Source organism: Pinus tabuliformis, chromosome 3_2 (genome assembly GCF_031772625.1).
Source record: "Pinus tabuliformis cultivar Carrire ecotype Pingquan chromosome 3_2, CPIR1, whole genome shotgun sequence".
Taxonomy (NCBI): Eukaryota; Viridiplantae; Streptophyta; class Pinopsida; order Pinales; family Pinaceae; genus Pinus; species Pinus tabuliformis.
In genome coordinates, this window is record NC_142302.1 from 1,199,448,700 (window position 1) to 1,199,457,845 (window position 9,146).

The 9,146-nt window shown below is 41.3% G+C and overlaps 1 pseudogene; it reads left to right on the forward strand.

Moving 5' to 3' along the window:
* Positions 1–5,614: 5,614 nt before the first annotated feature.
* Positions 5,615–6,647, forward strand: LOC149185039 (strigolactones hydrolase CXE15 pseudogene; annotated as a pseudogene).
* The last annotated feature ends 2,499 nt before the right edge of the window (positions 6,648–9,146 follow it).

The following is a 9,146-nucleotide window of genomic DNA, read 5'->3' on the forward strand; positions in this document are numbered from 1 at the left end:
TACCCAAGAAAATTATATGCCTCCCCTGCTTGCGGTGTTTTACTTTTCTTCACTTCCAGTTAAAAAAAAAATTACAGATGTGCTCTCACCTTTTCTTTTCTTCATGCACTGCTGTGCAAAACCACACATGGTTTTTCGCTTTTACTGCACCTTCGTTTTACAATGCTCCACCATTTCCTTTATGCACTGCTGTGCAAAACCACACATGGTTTTTCCCTACACAAAATTACATCACCTGGTTCTATCTTTTTACACACTGCTGTGTGTTATCATTCACATTTTAATTTCATGTGCAATTCACTCATCTGCGAAAAATGAGCACACACTAGAAACATATACCAAAAAAAACATTAAAGATGGGGCGATGACTTGCCCATACCATTCTTTAAATTTGCCCATACTCCCGCTGAAATAAAATTAAAAACTTCACCAAAACTTACCAACCCACAGTAAATTGCATTTACTGTTTTACTGACATTTACTAGCGGTAAAGGAACTTTTACTTCACGTCAAATTTATTTGTTGCTGACCTGTACTTTAACCATTGACTTTATTTGCATCGCATCGCAACTTTTCTCATGTCAAAGACCCCGACTCTATGACATTGCCGATAGCGATGTGCCGATGCGATATCGGCGATCGCTTATCGGAAACACAAAAGCTCCTTTATAATTCCTTCACTTCGACTTTGCCGATGCGATATCGGCGATCGCTTATCGCAAACACAAAGGCTCCTTTATAATTCCTTCACTTCATTTTGCCGATGCGATATCGGCGATCGCAGTTGAAATTATATTTTCAACACTCCCCTTTAATTTCAACTGTCGGGCATTCAATCATACCCAAACACTTCCTCACATAGAGCAATTCACCAACTGCTTCTGATGCAGTTCCACAACCAATTAAAATTGTCTTCCTCTTAATAGAGGGGTTTACCTGAGACTCTGCTTAAGAGCACCTTCCTCATGACAGAGGGATTCACCTGTGATTATGCTGAAAAGCATCTTCCTCTCAACAGAGGGATTCACCAAGGAACGCTTCAGTTCCACAACCAATTTCTGTTATCTCAGAAAATTACAGTTTCAGCCACACAGGCTGTTGCTGAAACACGTGTTTCAGCATCTGGCAGACAGTTGCTGAAACACGCCTGTAGAATGCATTGCTGCTCCAAAACACAACGAGAGCATCTTCCTCTTAACAGAGGGATTTCAACATGCCTGCTTCAGAGGCACTTCAATCTGTCCAAATTGACACTACTGTGTCTGCCTGATATTTTACACTGCTGTGTGTGAAAATATCTTCATTCGCATTGCTCTTCACAATGGCACTCAGGTTGCAATATGCTCTACACTGCTATTCATTACAGACTCTGTCTTCTCCTGAAAAACATTACACTGCTGTGTGTAAAACTTTCAATACATTTATGCTGCTGCATATACAACTGTCTTAGCACTGCTATCTCAGCAACTCTCTATCAGCACTCTGTTTCAGCAACTCTGTCTCAGCAACTGCTGTTTCAGCACTGTTGTTTCAGCACTCTCTCTATCACTGCACTGTTGTGCATAAAATAACTTCTCAAATTGCCCTTGCGCTGCTGCGCATTCCTTTCACATTTAACAACAAAAATACGCACTGCGTGCTCCCCTTCATTGATTACACTCGCACTACTGTTGTGCCATTACCTTTCATTTCTTCAACAAAAATTTCATGCTGCTGCATTTTCTTATTTGCATTGCTGTGTAAAAGCACATTTCTTCATTCTCTCTTAGTTCTGGTTTCATTTTCTTCGCACTACTGTGCTTCTCCTTCTTGCCATCACGCTGCTGCCTTTTCTTATGCACCCTTGCTTCACACAATCTTAGTCATCATTTTTTTTACACAATGCACTATTGTGCAATTCCTTTGGCTTTCTGCTGCCACACACATTCTTATACATTCAGTGTGCATTAAAAATCTGTTGTCCCTGTTCTTCTTTATGCATTTCTTTGCATGTTGCATTGCATACAAAAAAAAACATTACATTTTTCACTGCTGTGTGAAAAATTTCATTGCATCCTCAGCCACTGGGCATTTACGCTCTGCTGCGTTTTGCCTTCTTCTTATTTTCTTCTCACTGCTTTGCATTTTCATTCCCAATACAAAACATTTCCATCTGCTGTGTATTATACTCACTCTGCTGTGAGTATATTCTCTCACATTACATAGAAGGAAACTACCTTCCATTGCTATGCATTTCAATGCATGTGCACCACAAAAAAAATTTCAAACTGCTGTTTTGTGTTCTATCTTCCCACTGCTGTGAGGGTCTCCATGCTTTGCATTTTTCTATTATCTCGCTGCTGCTCTTTACATTTCAGCGCTGCCATTTTTCTTCTTTATGCATTTCTGTGCATATTGCATAAACACAAAGCAAAAACATTGCTGATTTCATCACTGATGCATATTACCTTTTAGAGGGATTAACAGTGATTTCATTTGCAACTGCTGCACTGCAATACATCCTCCATCAACAAATGACTGTTAATACAGTTCAGCAAACAAAAAAAAAATTACAAGCTCCCCTTTAATGTGTGCTAGTCTTCTTTTAGCAGACTCTTCTCAAAACAAATTTAGATCCACTGGGGAGTTCAAGGGGTTTTCAGATTGCCTTTCCTTCCTTCTCCACACTTGTGTAACTTTCTTCTTTTGCATGGGTCTAGCTTGCATAGGAGCCCATGTTAAGTTACATTCACGTGCCATATGCCCAATGTTATGACACTTGAAACATTCTACATTTTTCATGAATAAAGATTCATGATTTCTTCTTGTGAAATTATTTCTTGGAGATTTTCGGAGACCACAACATTTATCTTTATGAAATGTTCTACATTCTTTTGCCATGTGACCAAAGTTTGAGCAAGCATAACAATAACCATAAAATGAACTTTGGTACCTGTGAGATGGAGGTTTCCTTGATGCACTTCTGAAGCCTTGCTGCCTTGAGATCCTTTGTTGATGACCATTGCATCTTGCCTCTTTGACATCAGCTACATTTCTTCTTGAAGCTGATTTTCTACTTGGAGCAGGATTCCTTCTATTGCTGCCTTCATTTTTCTCCTTGCCTTTGCTGGAACTAGGAGCATCACCATCTCTTTCTGGCTTCTTCACATCTCCTTTGCTTAAAGCATCCTCATCCTTGTTTGAGGATTCACCTACATACCCAAGTCCTGATTTATCAAATGGAGATCTGTGATAGCTGAGCATGTCATCCAAAGCTTGAGAGCTCTTCATCATTTTGTTCATCCCTTCAACCTTCTTCCTGAGGAGGACAATCTCTTCTTCTAACTTTTCACATTCATTATTTCTCTTTGCTAGTTGTCCCTCAGTTTCTTCCTTGCTACGAGTAGCTTCAGCTGCTACTATTTTGAAGGAGATAATATCTGTCTTCATTTTGGATATTTCTTCATCTTTTGCCTGACTGCTCTTCATTTTCTTCTCAGCTCCTTGTGCCTGCTTCTTGGCTTCTTGTAGTTCGGACTTAAGGGAGGAGACCTCTACCTTGTACTGTCCAATCTCTTCTACAAGCTTATTCACTTTCTTGTGTCTTTGTTCAAGTTGACTTGTCAAGGCATCTACCTGCTTCTTTGCTTCATTCAGCTGATTTGTCATGGATATGACATCTTCATGGTGTTTCCTCTTGCATTGATCAAGCTCCTTCTTAAGCTTGGCAAGCTCTTCATCCTTTTCTCTTACTTGAAGCTTGATGAGGTCAAGCTTTTCATTCTCAGCTTCTATGATGGGTTCTTCTTGACTCATTGTCATGGTCAGCGCTCCCTTTGCATGAAGGTCTTGCAGTCTGTCCCATATCTCCTTTGCTGATGAACATTTTCCTAGATTCCTCTTCACAGAATCAGGCAGTCCATCCAAGATAGTCTTTGCTGCTTGTGCATCATACTCCATGGATTCTTTATCCATCTTGCTGTCATCAATCACTGACTCCCAGACTTCAATCCCTTCAAACATTAGGAAGGCCCTCATCCTTATTTCCCATACATCAAAGTTTCCATCAAACTTTGGGGTTTCAAATAGAATGTATTCTAATGGATTGCCTTCTATTTTAGTAGAGGAGGGAGACACATTTTTAACAGCCCTGGAGGCTTTCTTCTTTGACTTTGCCATTCTTATCTAGGCTTTAAATACTTGACTGTGTTTTCTTTTAAATCACTGACTATTCCTTCAACAGTAACACAAGGGAAAGCTTTGAGAAATACCTTACCCCTTTTGGCTGTGGCTTCACACTGCTGGAGAGGTTTGACTGCTGCAACAACACCTTCCTTCAGCTTCTTTGAGTCTTCAAAGAGCCTGGACTAGCTCTGATACCACTGTTGGGTATTTTTCAATGGGAAATACCAAAACCAGACATTCTAACACCACAGAGCCAATGCTCTGTTTCCACTGTTCCAGGACCTTTGTGCACAGGGAAGCTTTTAAAACAAATCTACTCATAACAGAGTATTACACAGCCATAAAAATATTTCTATTGATTAAAATACAAAGCCTGATACAAACTTCATCCTCTTTCACTCAGAGGGATTTTCAAAGAAAACTTACATTCAGCAAAAACTCTGTTTTCACCTGAGAAATTACTGTGCTGGGTTTACTGCAGTAAAACCCCTTTTACATTTACTGGTGTAAAAACCTTCTTTTACATGCTGCTGTAAAAACAAAATTTACACATGCTTACCCAAGAAAATTATATGCCTCCCCTGCTTGCGGTGTTTTACTTTTCTTCACTTCCAGTTAAAAAAAAAATTACAAATGTGCTCTCACCTTTTCTTTTCTTCATGCACTGCTGTGCAAAACCACACATGGTTTTTCGCTTTTACTGCACCTTCGTTTTACAATGCTCCACCATTTCCTTTATGCACTGCTGTGCAAAACCACACATGGTTTTTCCCTACACAAAATTACATCACCTGGTTCTATCTTTTTACACACTGCTGTGTGTTATCATTCACATTTTAATTTCATGTGCAATTCACTCATCTGCGAAAAATGAGCACACACTAGAAACATATACCAAAAAAAACATTAAAGATAGGGCGATGACTTGCCCATACCATTCTTTAAATTTGCCCATACTCCCGCTGAAATAAAATTAAAAACTTCACCAAAACTTACCAACCCACAGTAAATTGCATTTACTGTTTTACTGACATTTACTGGCGGTAAAGGAACTTTTACTTCACGTCAAATTTATTTGCTGCTGACCTGTACTTTAACCATTGACTTTATTTGCATCGCATCGCAACTTTTCTCATGTCAAAGACCCCGACTCTATGACATTGCCGATAGCGATGTGCCGATGCGATATCGGCGATCGCTTATCGGAAACACAAAAGCTCCTTTATAATTCCTTCACTTCGACTTTGCCGATGCGATATCGGCGATCGCTTATCGCAAACACAAAGGCTCCTTTATAATTCCTTCACTTCATTTTGCCGATGCGATATCGGCGATCGCAGTTGAAATTATATTTTCAACAAAAAACGCAATGAAAAATGCTATAAAAAGGAGGGAAAAGGGAAAGGTCATTAGCCACTGAAGTTGAGAAGTCTTTAGCATTGAGAATTCCATGGCTTCAGCAGAGGTAGAGAATGTGAGATGGCACAATTTTTCGTTTGGAGGATCCCCGGATGTTCGTCGAGGCTTCTCTGTAAGGAGAAGGTGGGGTTGCCAGCAAAGATGTTGCGTTGAACGAGAAGCTGGGATTGTGGGTTCGACTCTACTTGCCCTCTTCCCACCTCCAGCAACAAACAGAAAATCGCCGCCTGCCGGTAATCGTCTATTTCCACGGCGGCGGCTTTTGCATCGCCTCTCCTGCCCTGCCAGATTTTCACAACTTTACTCTCAAGTTGGCGGCGTCTGTGGGCGCAATCGTAGTGTATGTGGCTTACAGATTGGCTTCGGAGCACCGTCTCCCCGCCGCCTACGACGACTGCATCACGGCACTCCAGTGGGTGAGTTCCCACACCGTGGACGGAGGGGACTTCGAACACGATCCGTGGCTCGAATCCCACGCGGACTTTTCTCAGGTTTATCTGCTGGGAGACAGCGCGGGTGCCAACATCGCACATCATGTGGTTTCGCGATGTGGCGGTGTTGAAGCGTGGAGTCCAATGAGAGTAAGGGGGGCAATTTTCGTGGAGCCTTACTTTGGCGCCGAGAAACGCACACGATCGGAGAGCGAGTGCCCACCAGATGCGTTTCTGACTCAGGAGCTGAGCGACGCGTGTTGGCGGGTTTCGCTTCCTGTGGGTAGTAACAGGGATCATCCATTCAGCAACCCTTGGAGCGACGAAGCGCCTAAGCTGGAAGATGTTCTGTTGCCCCCCTTGTTGGTCGCCATCGGTGGCAGAGATATGCTGAGAGACCGCGGCCTTGATTATTGTGAGTCGTTGAAGCAGTGCGGTAAGAGCGTGGAGGTTATAGTGTTGGAGGAAGAAGGACATGGTTTCTACGCTCTCAAACCGCACTGTCCCTCTTCTCAACGCCTCATGGAACGGATCTCCCGTTTCATGTCGTCCTCTCCTTTAGAGTCCGCCATTCATATCAACGACGTTGCCTCATAGATCGAGAGTACACAATTCAATAATAAGACTTTTTTACTTGCAGTGTTCGCTTTGTAGTTAAGTAGATTATTGATGCGCTCCCAGTGTTTCAGTCTGCGCATGCAACTTTCAAGTGGTAAAATGGCTAGATTTGTATCTATAGATAGGAGTGTGAGCTATGCTTTTTTTTAACTAAATGGTAATATTCTTGCACAGCTTTTCAGAATATTCTGAAATCCGGTAGTGCAAGGATTGTTTTGATGGTTAAGGTAAAGATCAATATATTGTAGATGTGATGATCAAGAGAAGGGTAAATTATTTCACTCAAACTGTGGTATTTATTTATAATTTATTTGTTGTAATAGTTTTTTATCTTATGTTTATGGTTATAAATTTTACTACTATAGATTAATTTAGATTAATCTTAATGTTATATCTACTAAGTTTCAAGAGATCAAATCTCTTGAATTGTAAATTTCTTTTTTAGTGAAAATATATTTGAGTTAGATCAAAGTGTAATTATTAATTACGATTATAACTATTTATTTAATTTAATTTTTATATAATTTTTTTTTTAAACTAAGGAGGGACCATTCTTTTTCCATTACTTCGAATTGAAACCATTACATTTTCATGGTGGCCTCAACCCGCCTCGAGAGGAAACCAGGTCTGTTGGCCACCTTAAGTTTTTGACAGCCATCCAAAAACAAAAAAAAAACTGATTCTTCTTGTCCAAGCTATGTAAACTATACATTCGAAAATATTACTACTGCTTCTTGTTTGCATTCTTAACTGAAAATAGAAACTAAACTATTCAATCGTTTTCACAAAAAACTACAGACAGTATATACATATCTTTCAGTATTAGTCCGCCATGACTTCCTGCTACTCCTCTTCTTTCTTTATACCCGGGTTGGTTTCCTTTATCTGCTGCTGTATCTCCTCCATTTTTTTATCCTGCATTATCAGAGTGACCTGAATGTTTTGCAATTCTTTCTTCAAGTTTGGGATTCCTTGTGACAGTTCGTCCATCTCCATGGCCACTTGTTCCATCGCCTTCGCCAGCAGCGTTTTCATGACCCAGTAAACATGCAAGGCCTGTTTATACAGAGTCATGCGACCTCTCGTGTTCCTTGGATCCAGGAGGAGGTATTCCCAGTCCTCCATTTCTGATCCTGATTGCCCCTGGGTCGCTTCTTCCTCCAGATGCTGGATTATCCTTTTGATGTCTTTATTGGTGTTCTCACAGTAGGCTTCCTCCGCAAACTGAATCCTTTTCTTTAATGTTTTCCTGTATTTTCTTACTGGTGCTGGTTCATTCTCTACCCGTCTCCCTTCCGATCCTCCTCTTCATCTGCTGCATTGTCCTCATCCTCGTCCTGCTCTTCCTCTGTTCCTGTAATTTCCCCTACCTCCCCGACTCTTCATCCCTGAGGTGCTTCCGAAGTCACCTCTCTCCTCTCGCCATTTGTTACTCCTGTCTACCTGCTCCCTGTCCTCCTGTATTTTATCCTTTGCTGACCCTGCATCCTTCCATATCTTCTTTCGCGGTTGTTCCCCTCTATCCTGGTCCGAGTCAAACATTTCCACTTCATCTTCCGTGTCATCTTGGATCGTCTGATACTCCTCTGCCGCTTCTACCTCTTCGATTCCTTTCCCTTTCTTTACCTGGCTTCTCCGTCCTCTGTTGTCTTCATCCTCTTCGTTCCTCATTCTCCTCCTTGTCGCCATTTGATACTTCCTTCCGGCGTTGTCCGCTTGTCTTCTCCACCTCCTCTGCCTTTCTATTAACCTGCCCAGAGCTTTCACTACTCTATCTCTTCGCAAATCCTCTGCACATTTGTTTAACGTTCTCCTCTGCTTATCTCGCCTTCCTTTATGATGTCTCCTCCACCAATTCTCCTCGTCTCTCGTCGCTCGCTTCACCTGCCACCTGCCGATTTCATCACCACCCACCTCCTTTCGTCCTTCTTCTGTGCGGTCGTTCCCACGTCCAATCTCTGCCGCATTACCTCCACCAGCTTCTTCCTTCATTGCCTCGTCGCCATCCCTTCTCGATATGATACCTTTGCTGATGATCCCTCTGTCCTCCTTCATCATTACCTGACTATCTTTTGCCTCGTCATCCTTTCTTACCTGATCTGTATTAATTGCCCTGATCGCCGTCATTATCACCCCGATCGGGGGTAATTTTTATATAATTTGAGTGAGTCAAATTTTTTTAATTAATTATTACATATATTTTTTTGTACTTCAGTTTTGGGTCTTTCTATTTCTTTTTTCAAGAGGTAGATTGTACATGCAAGTTCAAAAAAGAACCAAATGATCTCAACCTGTCTAAAGGGAAACCAAGTCTCTTGATAATTTGGTGAAGTCATATCCTCACCAAAGTTTAAAAGTTCTAATCAAATCTAGTAACACTAAAAATGTTGAAATATCATGCTGACCTCTACCACTAGCTTGACAATGCCCAAAGACTGCTAACTAAAAGTAAAAAGCACTAATCATCAGATGACTCAACTCGGGCTCAATCCTTTGCTGGGTTGACAGGGGAAT